Below are 16,727 nucleotides of genomic sequence, written 5' to 3' on the forward strand. Positions count from 1 at the left end.
AGCTGTTTTCAGAACCCAGCTGCAAAATCAAGTACTGCTTAAGTGCTCCTATAAAAGTAAACTGGAGATAAATTCAATTATAAATTTTATTAAAACTCAGCTACCACAGAATATCCTTCAGGAGCTAGATACCATGGCGGCCATTTTAATTAGATTCTTGTTTGCTCTTGTAATAGATCGAAAGTTTTACATGGTTTGTTGAAAGATGATTGATAAACAGTGACACTAATGCATAAACGGTGGGCTCTGTAAACTGAGTTACGTGCAGGGGCGTCGTTCGAAAGTAAACGTCAGTTTTATAGTCTCTCTCTCTCTCTCTCTCGTCATTTTTCTTTGGATGAATTTATACAATAAACACCCTGTTCTACATATATATATAATGGCTCCCTTTATTACTTTTTAATAAATCAATTACAAATTAAATGGTTAAGGCTCTTTTGACAGCATTATTATTGCACATAAACTGCAAGCGATGAGTACCTGTCATCTATTTAACAAATCAGAATGCATATAAATGTAGAATTTAATTTTAATAACCAAAATCATCTTAATACCATTGTGTGTATTGGTACAGAGTTAAAAAAGGTACCAGATATCCTCATCATTTCGAATTTTTGCGGAATGACTCAAAGTTGTATTCGCGTCATGTCCCAGATATTGCTGTTCTTGTTGTGGGGTTTTAAGAGCATCAGCAACTAAGGCTATATTGCTCCGTGTATATTGTCTATAAATTGCTGATATTCTGAGTTCGATTTTCTGTTAGCTGGACGAAAAACCGAGTTTCCAGGATGAAAAACCGTGCTACCCTCGTCTGAGAGCAACTAACTCAAACAAAAAACAACATTTTGAAAAAAGCCCATAAAAATTCCTTAAGTCATCGACGGGACTCGAATTCGTGTCTTTTTTACTAGGTGTGGGGAGGGTGGCGATTTTACCAACTGTGCTACCCAAGAGGGCTGTCCCAGATACGTTCAATAGGAAAGACATCATCAATTCACACAGCAGGTAAAAAAAAAATCCATTTTCATCATATTAGGGACATAATTAAATTTAAACATAATACACACAGGCAGTCATCTTAACTGCCTGTGTGTATTATGTCTTTAAATTGCAAGGGTTCTGTGGTCGGTTTGTGTGTTGTGTTGTGTTGGACAACGAAAAAGTTGAGTTTCCGTGAGGAACTTTGCTGTCCACGCCTGAGATTGATTAAGCGAGCCACGGAGTACAAAAAGCCCATAAAAGTTCCTTGCGTCATTGACAGGATTCGAATCAGGGCCTTTTCCACCTGGTATTGGGGAGTACGGTGATTATAAAATTTGCCACAGACATTTCAGAAAATTTCAAAGCAGCTAGGGCTATGAAGCGCCAGTATATTGTGTCTCTTAATTACTTTAACTGGGATAACAGACTATATAATAGTTTTAACTAATGATCGGGAACCAGTTCCATGACTTTGCGAATAATATAAGAAAGGATCTATAATATACCATAATAAATATAATAATTATTATGTTAACAACTCCCGGGTGTAGCTTATATCCGTATCATGTCTATAGAAGTATGTGTTTAAGTGCTGAAAAAAACAGGAATAACTCACTCCGGAAGCACTACTCCCTCCACATGAGATCGGCTAACTACATCCTGGATGGAAAGGACTTTAGAAATTCCTCCGGTTGTCGACAGGAACCAACCCAAACCTCTTCAAACGAGGGAAAAGCGGCGAAACCACTTTACTCTCACAGAGGACCTCTACATACAATAAAAATGTTATTTAAAACTCTTACCGTTAAGATTGTTCAGTTGCGCATACATTCTTCGTACCGTGGCACCTTAAAAGCCTTTCTGAAAAATTAATCCTCTCATACCATTATTGTTCTATTGAGACTAATAATAACATTCGATTTTGACCACTCCAGTGACACTGTATCTTGGTTATTTTTCCTTCCACATTAGAGCCTGTTTCATCATTTCATATATCATCACAATATAATGATCTTCAAATTTCCAGACAGTTCCATTAGGTCTTTTTGGGTGAAGCATTGTTTCTATCTCTGGGTTTATTAAAGTCATTATTAGATCGATTGTAAATTTTGCAGAAGGAAATGGGTTGTATAGTTTAATAACATTAAGGCTTTACTATATGCGAAATGATGTTGACAACCAACCACTCATCAATCTGTTTTAAACGAAAACAAGCAATTTTAACCCATGCAGAGCTTTAGATACCATTCCTCCATTTGCTGGATTTCAGAGAAATTTCAGAGAGACACGTAATGATCATAGCTTCCCAAACTCTTTATTTTCTTCTCCGAATAGGACTAACACAGACTTTATTTTCTCTCCTTAACGGATTTTCTCCTTCGTCGCCCTGGTTTCGGCCTTTCTATTGACAGGAAAGGATCGACATCATAAATCACCGAGCGTAACAGATAGCAGAACCATTTCACTCACACCAGTGAGGATAAAAGCGGAACAAACGAGAAAGAAAAAGATTCTCGTAGATGAAGTTCTGCTTGTAGAAATATCGGAGGATCTAAATTGCTTCAGAGTTTCTGTAATGTGTGGAGTGCAGATGATGAATAGAAAGTAGAATTTCAGATCCAATTTGCTCCCATCAACCACAATGTTTTCGCAGACGCGGATGACGTAGTTTTTCCAGGAGAACCACAGATCCTATTTGTCTCTCGCATTACATGTCAATCTGTCTAAACCAGCACACAGGTTTCGTCTTAAACTTAATTGCATTTCTAATTTTATCCAGCTCTAACATAAGTTTATTTCTTAAGACGAGAGGAATTTTTGTGGACTTGTTTCACGCTGTGGCCGAGTTAATCGGTTTCGTGCTAAGGTAACGCAGTTTTATCTGTATGGAGTTTGGTTTTTCATTTAATTGCTGTTGTCGTTTTAGTAAGGTTTCACGAGCATCAGCAACTAAGGCCATATTGTCTATGATCGATTTTCTGTTTTACTCGAAGAAAAAACCTTAGCTCAGCCATGTTGTGAAAAAGGCCCATACAAATTCCTCACATCATCGACGAGACTCGAACTCAGGTCTTTTTTTCAGCTCGGCGTTGGGAGGACCACGATTCTAACCACGAAGGCGATCTGTCTCCTGAATTACACGTCCGTTATAGTGAGATATGTGAGAATTTGACTGTAGCTTAATTTTCGTTCATTAGTGTAATTACATTTTTCTTTTGGTTTCTAATTTTTCTTTATAAAAGAAAGAATAAGGAATACGTCAAATGATAAAGATAAATTGGAGAAAGGACCTAATGCAGTTAGAAAATTACAGGGGAAAAGTTAAACTTTTGAAATTTTGGCAAGTAGGGATGATTCCCCGGAAATTCTTGGGCTTTTCAGTTTTAACAATTTATTCAGGAAAATCGAAGATAGAATTCCCTCCCCCCCCTGTCATTTTACGAAGTCGGTGCTATGCAGTTTGTAATTAGCAGGTAAGAGTGCAGCGTTTTTACTTTTAATTTATAAAATGGGTTGAGAATTACATTAATTGGCAGAGTTGTTAATGACAGTAATGGCAGCGTGCTACTGCAACAGGATCTAGAAAATTTGGACAGATGGGTTAAGAAGTGGCAACTAAAGTTTAACCTTGACAAATGCAAAGTACTGTATATGGGTAGAAGTAACCCCAGAGAAACGTACCAACTGTGTGGTACTACACTTAAGGTGGTAGAAAATGAAAAAGACCTGGGAGTAATTGTGCAGGCAGATATGAAGTTTTCTGAGCAATGCAGACAGGCTGCCAGGGCAGGTCATGGAGTTTTGTCAATGATATATAGGAATTGTACAAATTGGAGCAGAATGGTATTAAGGGTAAGTTGCTACAATGGATAAAAGGATGGTTAAGTGGGAGAAGACAGCGGGTGGTAATCAATGGGTGCTGCTCTTCTTGGACTAATGTTATTAGTGGAGTCCCACAGGGTTCGGTGTTAGGTCCACTGTTGTTTTGTATATTTATCAATGATATTGATGAAGGTATATCAGGCTTAGTGTCAAAGTTTGCAGATGATACAAAGGTTGGCAGGGTTGTTAATGACAGTAATGGCAGTGTGCTACTGCAACAGGATCTAGATAATTTGGGCAGATGGGCTAAGAAGTGGCAACTGAAGTTTAACCTTGACAAATGCAAAGTACTGCATATGGGTAGAAGTAACCCCAGAGAAACGTACCAACTGTGTGGTACTACACTTCAGGTGGTAGAAAATGAAAAAGACCTGGGAGTAATTGTGCAGTCAGATATGAAGTTCTCTGAGCAATGTAGACAGGCTGCCAGGGCAGGTCATGGGGTTTTGTCAATGATATACAGGAATTTTGCTAGCAGGGAAAAGGAGGTGATTATCCCTCTGTATAAGACAATGGTCAGGCCACGCCTTGAGTACTGCGTACAGGTCTGGAGGCCTCATTTTAGGAAGGATGTAGATTTACTTGAGCGTGTACAGAGAAGGGCAACAAGATTGGTGAGGGGAATGAAGGGATCCTCTTACCAAGAGAGGCTTAAGTTCTGCAAATTGCAGTGGCTGGAGACTAGGCACCTGCGCTGTGATCTGATTCAGGTGTATAAGGCCTTGAATGGGTTGAGCACGCTGAATTCTGATGGGATCCTTCCACTTGTTCAGATTACGAACCTAAGGGGGCATAAATTCAAATTAAGAAAAGACAGATGTAGAATAGATGTGCGGAAATTTGCCTTTAGCCAGCGGGTGGTTAATTGCCTGAACAAACTTTCATCTGTCGTTGTGGAAGTTGATTAAATAAATTTAAGGAGGAACTGGACAAACATTTAGAGGGAATTGTTTTGTAAATTGTTTTGTAAAAAGCTCATACAGTTGCTTTCTTGCATCACATGCCACTACTACTACTTTTTTTTATGTAAACCCCAAACACGAGAAGTATTAGAACCTATAGTACTTGGTACCGTGCTTGGGTTGGAGGTTGAGAAAATGAAAGAAGATATTTGTTGATATTGGAATTGAACTTCTGTAGACTGTAATTTTCAGGAAATACGTATGAAGGAAGGTTGTTCCAGAAAATGGCAGTTGAATGAATAAACGAGGAAGATGAAAAGTTGGTTCTGTGAATTTGAAGATGGACAGTAAATGAATGTTGGCTGGTGGCTGCGCGTGTTCGGACTGTTTTGAAAGAGAGAGCAGGAATTGTAGAAGCCAATTCAGAAGAACAGTGCCCATGGAAATATCTCTAAAAGAGGCATGCAGCAGAAACAGTACGTCTATGAGACACTACTACTACTACCAGTGTTTCACTACGAGAAATTTTGCAGTCTTGGGAATATGGCTACAATAACAAATTCTCCATCTGTACGAACGCATTGTTGAGAGCCAGGAGTAGAATGAGTGTCCATTTTATTAGGTACTCTTAACGGTTTCATGAAATAGAGCTTTCCTTCAGTAAAAGCATGATATGTTCGTACTGCATAATATAAAGCAGATGGACAGATATATGTAGGAATGCTGTATATGTGTACAGTTCAGTGCGACAATCAACAAGACTTAAGTGATTTTGGCAGGATGGTTGGTGCGAGACGTCCCAGTTTGTTATAAACTGCTAAGATTTTCACGTACAGCTGTGGCTCGGATGTATCGAACTAATGTTCCGGTGCCGCTTTCATAGATACAAAAACCAAACAACATCCAGCGAACGGCGATCCTGAGGTGGAAACAGCTCGTTGATGCCAATGGCCAATCAAATAACAACCCAGTAGAACTAAAGAAACGCAGCCCAATGAACGAAACGGGTTCAACTCCTCTCAGCAAAAAAAAAAACAAAACAAGATGGTTCTACAATGGGTGCAGAAACGCCAATAGTGTTCAGTAGAGGATTGGAAAAAAGATTCCTGGTTTGACGAATCCTGGGTTCTGCTGTTCCACACTGATGGTAGTGCCAGAATATGTCGAAAACGGCATTAGTCTATGAATCTATCCTGACAGGCGTAAACAATGCAAGCTGGTGGTGACAATGTTAATGGTGTGGGTACTATTACACTGTAATCGGTGACAACGTGTGATTTATAATAATAATCAATAATAAATATTATTGTTATTACTTTTTCTCCTTATTGGATCTTTTTCCACACCTTGAGCGGTACTGCTACCAAGTGCATGGGGTGGTTAGTCGTGTCCAGTTGCTATTATTATTATTACTGTTGGTCGAGGAACTCTCTGACTGTCCTATATATGTTCAGGATCGCAGTTTTCTGGAGTTCCTTGTAAGTGTTCTCTCCGAGGGCCTCTTGCTGCTCGGTTCTTATGGAGACTCTTTGGTACCATACGGTTGTGGTTGACACAGTCATTGCGATGGTCATTACTTGTTCCCTATGCCACATTTCTTTGACTTCCTGTCTTAGATCTGAGTGCTTCCTGGTCATTTCTTTGTAGGTTTTCTGGAGGTTGCTGGTGTTGGGCGCCGTTATGTCGATCAGGGTTATGTCTGATCTGTTGTGCGGGATCCTCTTGTCCGCAATTATGGCACGGTCTCAATATAATTTGTGAGTAGGGGTTTCTATACGTCCTGGGGGTCGTATTTGTATTTATTCGCTGGCTTCTGATGTATTATCACGGCGTCCTGGTCTTTTCTATGAGTGTACTACATCCGGGTAATCACCCTACATCCTTCGGTGATGTGTTGGATTGCTTCTATGGCCAGGTGGCATCTTCGATATGTGTTATATGTCACTCGGGGTCCTTGGCGATGTATTTCTTGCAGTTCCTGGGGTCTGCGCGGGTAGCACAGTGGTATCGTCCCCATCCTCCCCACACCAGGTGGAAAAGGCCCCGGTTCGAATCCCGTCGATGACGCGAGGAATTTTAGTGGATTTTTTTCATTCCGTGGCTGAGTTAGTCTGTCTCAGGCGTAGATAGCAAGGTTTTTCCCCCAGTAACTGGGGTTTTTTCGTCCAGAAAAACAGGCAAATCGACCTGAGAACTCACGCAATTTACAGACATAATACATATACGGACATTTGTAAGAAATTATGGATGGCCCAAATATAATAATTTGAATTGTAGTTCCTGGTCTTAGACAACGAGCATACATCCTTTGGTTTCTGCGAAGAATCTCCTGCTTGTGAGCCATGAGTTGGAAGCTGTCTTATATATGTAGTCTTGTGGAGGTTATTGTAGTGTCTACCATGGAGGCCTTCTTCTCCCATCTTTCTGTCTTTATTTCTTCTGTCTGTGTAAGTGGGATCCCCTTGTTGAAATTGAGCCGTGTGTTTTCCGTTTATCTGTCTTCTTTTTGCCTTGATAGATTGGCCGATTTGGCTTGGTAAATTGGCCCCTTTAGTGTTCCCTCAGGTTCTTAATAGCTTTCTCTGTTGTTTAATGCGGTCTATCAAACCCCTCTCTTAAGAAGAAGAAAAAACTACCAGCTAATGACTGGTAAAAAGATCGAAGCCATCACAGGAGGGAGACCTACAAATACCTTGAGATGATGTAACTCATCAGTTAGAGCACCAGGAGATCAAGGCCTGCCTGACCGAGAAATACCATCAGAGACTCAGAAGCATGATCAGAGCAAAGCTGAACAGAGGAACACAGTTAAAGCCATAAACATCTGTGCAGTCCCAGTACTAACGGGATCATAGATTGGATTAAACACCGAGCTGCAGGATATCAGGAGAAAGACAAGGACAATGAGGACTAAGAGTCACCAACACCTCTGGAAGTCAGCCGTGGAGAGACTGACATTAGCCCAGAAAGAAGGAGGAAGGGGCCTGATAGACCTCATCGAGCAACAGAAGACAGCGATAACTAATCTGAACGATCGCTTCCAGAAAAACACCATAAGAAAGATAGACAAGCGACATACTCCACTCAACCTAAGCCAGACGGAGCAAACGAAGCTAGAAAGATGGGCAAAGAAGACACTCCATGGTAGACAATACAATGATTTCCATTCAAGACCACATAGATAAAATGACTTCCAATGCATGGCTCATCAGCGGGACGCTCTTCCCTGAGACTGAAGGATTCATGCTCGCCTTACAATACCAGGTAATCAACACCAGGAATTATAGAAAATGCATCGCAGAGGAGCTCCGAGTGTCAGATGACACATATTGACGATGCCAATTGGCCTCAGAAACGATCCAACACATCACCTTTGGATGCAAGATGATCATCCTCGTAAACACGACGAGGTGGCCAGGATAATCCATCAGAAGCTAGCAAGGAAATACCAATTGTTCAAAGAAGGTGAACCGTATTACAAGTGGGTCAGGGTCTCCAGTACGGAATGGGGTTCGTATTGTAATACGGTACACCTTCTTTGGGCAGACTGGACATAACCCTCGTCGACAAGAAGGAAAAGGCTATATATCTGATTGACATAGCGTTGCCCAATACTGGCACCCTCCAGAAAATCCAGGAGGAAAAGATCAGGAAGTACACGGACCTAAGACGGGAGATCAAAGAGATGTGACATATGCAACCAGCAACGACCATCCAAATCAGTGTGTCAATCACAGGTATGGTGTCAAAGACCCTACATAACAGCCTAGCAGCAATAGGTCTCCCAAAGAACACATACAAGGAATTCCAAAAAGTCGCAATCTTGAACACCTATAAGATAGTCAGAGAGTTCCTCAACCAACAGTAACACCAGACATAACAACCATTCTGTGCACTTGGTACCAGTACCCATCACGGGGGTGGAACCCCCGTCAGGGAGAAATAATATAATAGCAATAATAATAATAATAACCTAGCGGCAATTGGCCTCCGGAGAACACTTAGATGGAACGCCTGAAAGCCGCGGTCCTGAACCCGTAGGACAGTAAGAGAGTTTCTCGACTAACAGTAACAATAATGATAGAAACTCGTGACTGCTGAATACGGTGCTGTTTCTTGTATTCTCTCTACCTTGTGAACTCCTCTGACCGTGTGGTTGTCCCCGAGTATAAACAGAAAATTTATTTATTTTTTTAACCGGACACAACCAACCACCCCATATATTTGGTACCCGTTATGGGACGGAAAAAATCCCATAAAAAAAGTTTTTTATAGTACAGTAATAATAATAATTATTATTATTATACCGTCGTGTTCGTATTCGTTGTTCTTTGTAGTTGGTAGCTCACGTTGGTAGTACTGTATGTTTGCATGATGAACGTATTTATTTCGATGCTGCATTTCATTGCATTGACTTCTTCTTCCTTGTTGGGTGGTCACTAGCGCAGCTTGCGCAGGAAGCACTTCGAGTTGGTTGGGCTGGATGGTCTTGCCCTTCAGTTGTGGCAGCCATATGGGGACAGCGGTACTTGCTTCACTATCGTGACACATCTCATCAAGAAGAGGCCTAGCATCGATCCCTGGACTTGACCATCAATCTTGGACTCCCGGTTTTGACCACCCCCACTGTTCGTTATGATGGACTACTGGACCAGCCTTCAGTCTGGATGCGACACAGACTCACCAAATGGAGTCTCAATGACGACACCTGAACTAGACCTTACTGAACATGACCCATCCACCATAGCAGCACTCACACTGCTGGATTTCCAGCAAGTTGTCGGCTCCAATTGACTGGCCGTGCTAGCTGTACCTACCCTGAACTTGCGGGGTATATCTCTCTCTCATTTTTTTTTCTCATTTTTTTTTTTTTTCGGCTTCTTTCTTCTGTTTCCCACCATCCGTTCTTTTACTCCCCCCCCCCTATTTTTCTCTTACAGAATTATTTTTTTTTTTTTGTGGGGAGGTGGTTTTCGTCCACCCGCCACCCCACTCTTCTCTCTGGTGAGGCACTGGGCATGCCACACTGTCATCAGGGGCCATCTTCCCTATTGGCCCCTTTCTTCTGTTTCCTACCCTCCAGTCTTCTGCCTTCCTCCCTTACTTTTCTCTTGCACTACGTTTTTTTTTTTTTTATTTAGTTTATATATATATATATATATGTGTGCGTGTGTGTGTATATACATATATTTATATATACACACACACACGCATTCCCCACAGGTCTAAATCTAAAAACATCAAAATTACTGCCCGACCTATTTGGCCCTAGAACAAGTTATCAGCGAACAACCCTACGCTCTGTTGAAATTACAACCGTTGCTCAAGAAACAGCGATCATCTCATTCTCAAATCTGGTCCTAGCCACTGAAATCCCAGGAAAGTAGGTGGCAGGACCCGCCAGAGTACTCTAGCTACAGTGGTACACCCGGTCAGCCTCCCCGTGGCATGGTGTGGTAATGTCGGGTCCCACTTGGGGCTCGGCGGCTAATAGACCGGAGGAACAAAGGGCACAACACAATATACAGCACCTGACCCCCACACACTTCAAATCTCTGGACCCGATATAATGTACACCCGCGGAGATGGGAGAAATCCCAGGAGCCGTTAGACGCTAACATACCTTATACCTTATATCGTCCCCGGAAGGTAGTTGCCAACTTTTCGAGCCAATCCCTCTGCCTCAGGCCTGAACGCTAGTGACTTTATCCTCACCACACTCGATGCAGTATGTTCAATATTTCTACTTCTCATCTTCATCCAGCTATGGAGGTGGACCTGTATAGGTTTGACATCCAGTGGCGGATGGTAGTTATAAATCTTTTTTTTCGCGATGTGATTCGAACTCGGCCCATGATATTGGTGGTCCGATGTCATAACCACTTGGCTAATCGTATCCCTTTATTATTATTATTATTACTTACCAAAATTACATAGAAATGCATATTAGTGAAAATTTGTTGGGGTTCTGATATTTACCGTTTAACTAACGACAGATTTTGTCCTTCGTTTAGTTTAATGTCATGAAGTATGGCCACAGTCATTTATAATCGAACGAAGTAAATTTTATTGCATAGCTGATAAGCTAGCCTTAATTATGAAGCAAATCAATTGGTAGACGGTTTTTACGATAAGAAGGACCGAAAATCTGGTCTGAACTTACATACACAAATCGTAACTAGAACACTCCCAAAAGAAAGTGCTGACCCTTTGATTTTTAAATCTGAATTTTCTACTAGACCATTCTGTGATTGCAAGAAATAAAAGTGATTTAAATATTTATCGTTCGTTCTCAAGTGGAAAATTTTGCAGTTCTAGCGCTGACTTAAAAGATAATCAGATTCCAGAAGTATTTAACGAAAACAAGCAAAATTGCAATCTCACCAAAAATAGGTTGGAAACAGCTGCTTCCAAGCTGTAAAAAACTGCTGAATTTTAGAAAGAGTAGTGACGTCACCTTACGAATACTGTTTTACATCAACAGAGGCTAAAGTGACTGTTTGACACAAAACAGAACATTCTCTGCAGCTAAATTTGGACTCCTTTAAAACCACATATTTGAAGCCACCGGCGAGATAATTGCTTTCAGAGACATCGGTGTAAGTATGGCCGTAGAGGATGTTATTATTTTTGAAAAAGCATTTTATCTTATTATAAAGTAAAATTAAAGTAGTTGAAGGTAGTTTAACTTAGCTTGGTTGGTTGTTGTAGATTTAAGGCGCATCAGCAACTTGGGCCATATTACACCGTATATATTATGTTTGTCAAGTATGTGCGTTCTGTGGTCAATTTTCTGTTTCTTGAACCCCCACAGTTTGGTAGGATCACCAAAGTTTGAACCACCACAGTTTGGTAGGATCATCGTCCTCCCATACCGGTAGAAAAGACCAGAGTTCGAGTCTCGTCGATGGCAGGAGGAAATTTTATGGGTATTTTTCACAACGTGGATGAGTTATTCGATCTCAGGCGATGTGAGCATTCTTTTTTCTCCCGGCAACTCGGGTTTTTCGTCCAGCAAACAGAAAATCGACCTCAGAACACTCAATTTAAAGACAGTATACACAGCAATATGGCCGTAGTTGCTGATGCTCCTAAAACCCTCTGTTTTCTGAGTCAAAAACCCGAGTTTCCGGGAGAAAAAACTATCGAATCTTTCCGATTACGATATATTCTCCAAGCTCAAAGAGCTATTGCGTGGACAAAGGTTTTTATGTTTAGAAGCGTTGAGTGCAGGTGTGACCAAAGTATCAGACAGCTTAACTTCAGCACACAGCTAAATGGCATTTATAAATTATCTGAACTTTGGGAAAAGGCTTGAAGGAGATTACTTTGAAGGTTTTTAATGTAAATTATATTATAAATTTATTTTAAACGAACCGCTTTTGTGCTTTAGTTTTCGGATAACTAATGCGGAAAAACAAAATTTTAAAACTCTAAATAAAGAACTAAAATGATTAAAAGCACTTATCTTTTACACATTATTTTACAAATAATTGTTGTCCAGCAAATTTAAATCTGAATTTTACGCTTTTCCTTTATAAATATACAGGGTACAGTCACATTATTATGACTACCTACCTAGTATCCAGAATATGCGCCTTTCACAGCATGCACAGCAGCCAGCTGAGGTGGGAGGGACTCAATAAGTCCGCGGAAGGTTGCTACGGGTATCTGTGACCATGCAGACTGCAGTTTACCCCGGAGTTTCTGTAGGTTCCTTGGTGGAGGATCCATCCGTCTGATGTGTCGATCGAGGTGGTCCCATAGATTTTCAGTTGGGTTAAGATCTGTGAAATTCGGTGACCAAAGTATCAGAGTAGCTTGAAGTCTTCGTCATGCTCCTCAAACCACTCACGGAAAATTCTGGCGACATGGCATGTCGCATTGTCTTGCTGATAGATACCTTCGTCCCCAGGAAACACGGTCAGCATGTACGGCGACGATCGATAAATAACCATTTGCGTTCAGGGTGCTCTCCAGAGGTATCAGAGGATCCAAACCATGCTATGAAAACATTACCCAGACCATAACGCCGCCCCCACCAACCTGCCTTCTGTCAACAATCGTGTCCAGGTGTCTGTTACAGAGACTGCTCAGCCAAAGACCAGCTCCCAGCCTGTGCAAACTGCAAAGCAAAGCTCCTCATCAACACTCAATCAGGGATGGAAACTGTATGGTATACCTGAAAGCCAAGAGCTAATACCAAATGAGAATCAACTATGGATAGAGGCCCCCCCCCCTATACAAACTGCCACTATGAAATAAAAATAGTTCAACTGAACGCGCAAAGAGTGAGGCTGGTAGCTGACCAACTAAAAGTAAAAATAGACATTATCGACGGGACTCGAACTCAGATCTTTCCCACCCGGTGTGAGGAGAACGGCGATTCTTCTAATTGCTACCCACGGGGGCAGCAATCAGGTCACACGTAGCAACATCCCTGTGGTGATAAGCTTTAGACATCTTGAGTCCCTGTCAGTCTGCGTGGGTAGCATAGTGGTATCGTCATCGTCCTCCCCACACCGGGTGGAAAAGACCCAGGTCCGAATCCCGTCGATGACGCGAGGAACTTTAATGGGCTTTTTTCACTCCGTGGCTGAGTTAGTCGGTCTCAGGAGTAGATAGCAAGGTTTTTTTCCACAGAAACTGGGGTTTTTCGTCCAGGAAACAGACTTGGAGGTTATCTGTCGAAGATTGCACTACTGCTTGTCGCGGGGCATCCCAGCTACCATCGACACCCATACTGACTGTAAGCAAGAAAAGAAGAAACTAGCTGCCATGCTACTACAAATCTGGCAGACAAGATGGGAAGAGACGGACAAGGGCCTAATAACTAAGAAATTCATCCCGGATGTCAAATTTGTTTATCCAAAGTCGCCGCCTTGGTTCTCTCCTGGCCTCTACTGTACATATATTATAACTGGACACGGCTCTATAAATCATAAGTTGACTACTTTGGGAATCATCAATAACCCCTACTGTACATGTGGAGAAATTGAAGATTGGGACCATCTTCTTTATAAGTGCCCAATTTATGACGATCTTCGAGGAACACTGTACACCTGACTCTTACACATACCTAGGATAGGAGCACCTATCGTTCTGTCTATCATGTAAACTGACGTTTACATGATAGAGAGAATGCAAAACCATCACCATATAAGTGGTCATATGGGCAGTTCACACGGTCATTTAAAACATCGGATTAATACTTTCTATGATAAAAGGCGAAAGTTTACCAATCAGTGTACCAGTAATAGGGTGCAGAATAAGAAAAGTGAGCGATCTTAAGACATCCATGTATTTTTTTGTCTTTGCGTAAGGGATTGATCCCTAGTGTCTTTCATTCATTTGCGTTTGATCCCTTGATCTCACTGTGTTATGGTGCCTAACACATTTAAGATGCAAAGTACTGCATGATGAAAATAATTTGTAGTTTTTGTAACCATGTTAAACTTTTAAATATATACTACGAATGTATTAAAAACTCAAAGGAGGCGTAAGAATAGTGGTAGGATCCAAATTAATACCGTCTATCAATTTTAGGAAAAAAAATAAATAATAATAATAAGAGCAATACACGAACTTGAAAAGCGAGTCCTACTTTTCTTAAAATCACTCCTGAAGTTATCCATTAATCATCCCTTTGGGTAATATTTTTTCGATCATAATGAAAGCTAGGAATTAAAAGGAATCCGGGAGCGGAAAGAGTGTATAATACCATGGTCTAGAGGAACAAATACCAATCTTCCAATGACTAATAAACCTCTTAATGAAGGGAAACAAACAAACAGACAAAACATTCCATTGGGATGGTAGATTGCCGTAGTGTCTGGAAAATGGCTTGACTCATTAAAATTTCTAACCCTTTATTATGCTGCCCCCAGTGTGCCATACAGTATAATGAATATTTGGTAATAATTTAACCACTATAAAAATGAATGGATCTGTTCTCCTAGCAACGTCAAATAAAACGAGATACTGCAAAATTAGTAGTTGATAATGCTGTTGGGACTTTCATTACTTCTGGTGGATTAATGACGGACATAAAATCCCAACAGAACACTAAGACCAACTGGGAAACGACGCTGGAATGGTAATGCGACGTCACTAACCGTGCTTTGTATTCAAGTAAGCCACCAGACATCATTACGGGCTAAAGTTGTAATTAGAAATACTAATTTCCAGCGTTGACAATAAAATCAAACGTATCACCGAAAATTATTGCGAATTTATACGCTTTTATGAATGATGTTTCTTCGCAGGCTTCAGACCTATTTTAAATAGTCCTTTCAGATTTTTTTTCTTTTTCAAATTTCAAAATAAAAGCGCCCAAAATTCAAAAGGAACCAGATCAGACTATAAGGGTGGAGTGGAAAGGTTGAGGGTTACACACACACATGGACTAACATTGTCATGCTGTCATGAAAATCCTTAACCAAGATTAGCATTAGTCGAGGCATACGATGCAAGAAAGCAAGCTTATGCAGCATCAACTAAAAAAAAAAAAAAACCTCCGATTTCACCCCTCCATTCATTGCAAATGCCTGTCCAGCTCAGCCTTAAATTTATTTAGGCTATCAACTTCCACAACAAAAGATGGAAGTCGGTTCCACCAATCAACCACCCGTTGACTAAAGGCAAATTTCTGCACATCTATTCTACAACTGTATTTCCTCAATTTGAATCTATGCCCTCTCAGGTTCTTAATCTGAGCAAGAGGAAGAATCCCATCAGCATTCATCTTGCTCAACCCATTCAAGGCCTTATACACCTCAATCAGATATCACCTCGCCGGTGCCTACTCTCCAGGCGCTGCAATTAGCAGAATTTAAGCCTTTCTTGGTAAGAGCACCCCCCCTTTGTTCCCCTCACTAATCTTGTTGCCCTTCTTTGTATTCGTTCTAGCAACTCTACATCCTTCCTAAAATGAGGCCTCCAGACCTGTACATAGTACTCAAGGTGTGGCCTGCCCATTGCCTTGTACAACGGAATAATCAACTTCCTGTCCCTGCTAGCAAAATCACTATATATCATTGACAAGACTCCATGACCTGCCCTGGCGGCCGGTCTGCACTGCTCAGCAAACTTCATATTTGACTGCACAATAACCCCCAGTCCTTTTCACTTTCCATTTCCCTGAGTGTAGTACCATACAGTTGGTACGTTTCTCTTGGGTTATTGCTACCCATATGCAGTACTTTGCATTTATCAATGTTAAACTTTAGTTGCACTTCTCAGCCCATTTGCCCAACTTGTCTAGATCCAGTTAGAGTAGCATACTGTCTTTACTGCCGTTAACAACCCTACCAACCTTTGTGTCATTGCAAACTTGGACATTAACCCTGTACCTTCAATAATATCATTGATGAATACACAAAACAACAATGGTCCCAGCACCGAACCACTAATAACATTTGTCCATGAAGAGCAGTGTCCATTGATTACCACTCTCTGTCGTCTCCCACTCAACCATCCCTTCAGCCATTGTAGCAACTTATTCTTAGATGATATAGGAACAGAATGTTCTCACAAATGTGGACAAAACATTACTTCCAGAGCATTGAGTTTGCATTTTCTCAGGCGCCAGTAACGGTGTTTGTGTGTGTGTTCTCCAATTGAGACATTCTCAATTGGATTCAGATCTTGAGAATTCGGTGGCCAAGGTAGACCTTGAAAATTTTGGGAATATTCCTCGAGCCATTCAGACACACTATACAATTTTTGCACGGTGGATAGTTGACTTGTTGTCTTTAAAGACTCCGTCGCAATCTGGGCAAAAATGAAGCAGTGCAGGGTGAATTTGATCCAACACAACAAGAGATATTGGTTGGAGGTAACATGACCTAACACTATGAGCGGACGTAGTCCGTACCGACATGATCCCACTCGCAGCCGCTTGAGTGGTTCGCACGAGACAGTCTGGATGCATGGTTTCATCAGGTTCACGCCACACGTTGA

At 41.2% G+C, this 16,727-nt stretch overlaps 1 protein-coding gene across 1 annotated transcript in view; it reads right to left on the reverse strand.

Annotated features, from left to right (window-relative positions):
- LOC150075930 (metabotropic glycine receptor-like) overlaps nt 1-16,727 on the reverse strand; it is a 133,934-nt gene that overhangs the window by 60,532 nt on the left and 56,675 nt on the right. The window lies entirely within an intron of this gene.

This window comes from Mastigoproctus giganteus, chromosome 13 (assembly GCF_048544385.1).
Source record: "Mastigoproctus giganteus isolate SK-2022 chromosome 13, ASM4854438v1, whole genome shotgun sequence".
NCBI classification, from domain to species: domain Eukaryota; kingdom Metazoa; phylum Arthropoda; class Arachnida; order Uropygi; family Thelyphonidae; genus Mastigoproctus; species Mastigoproctus giganteus.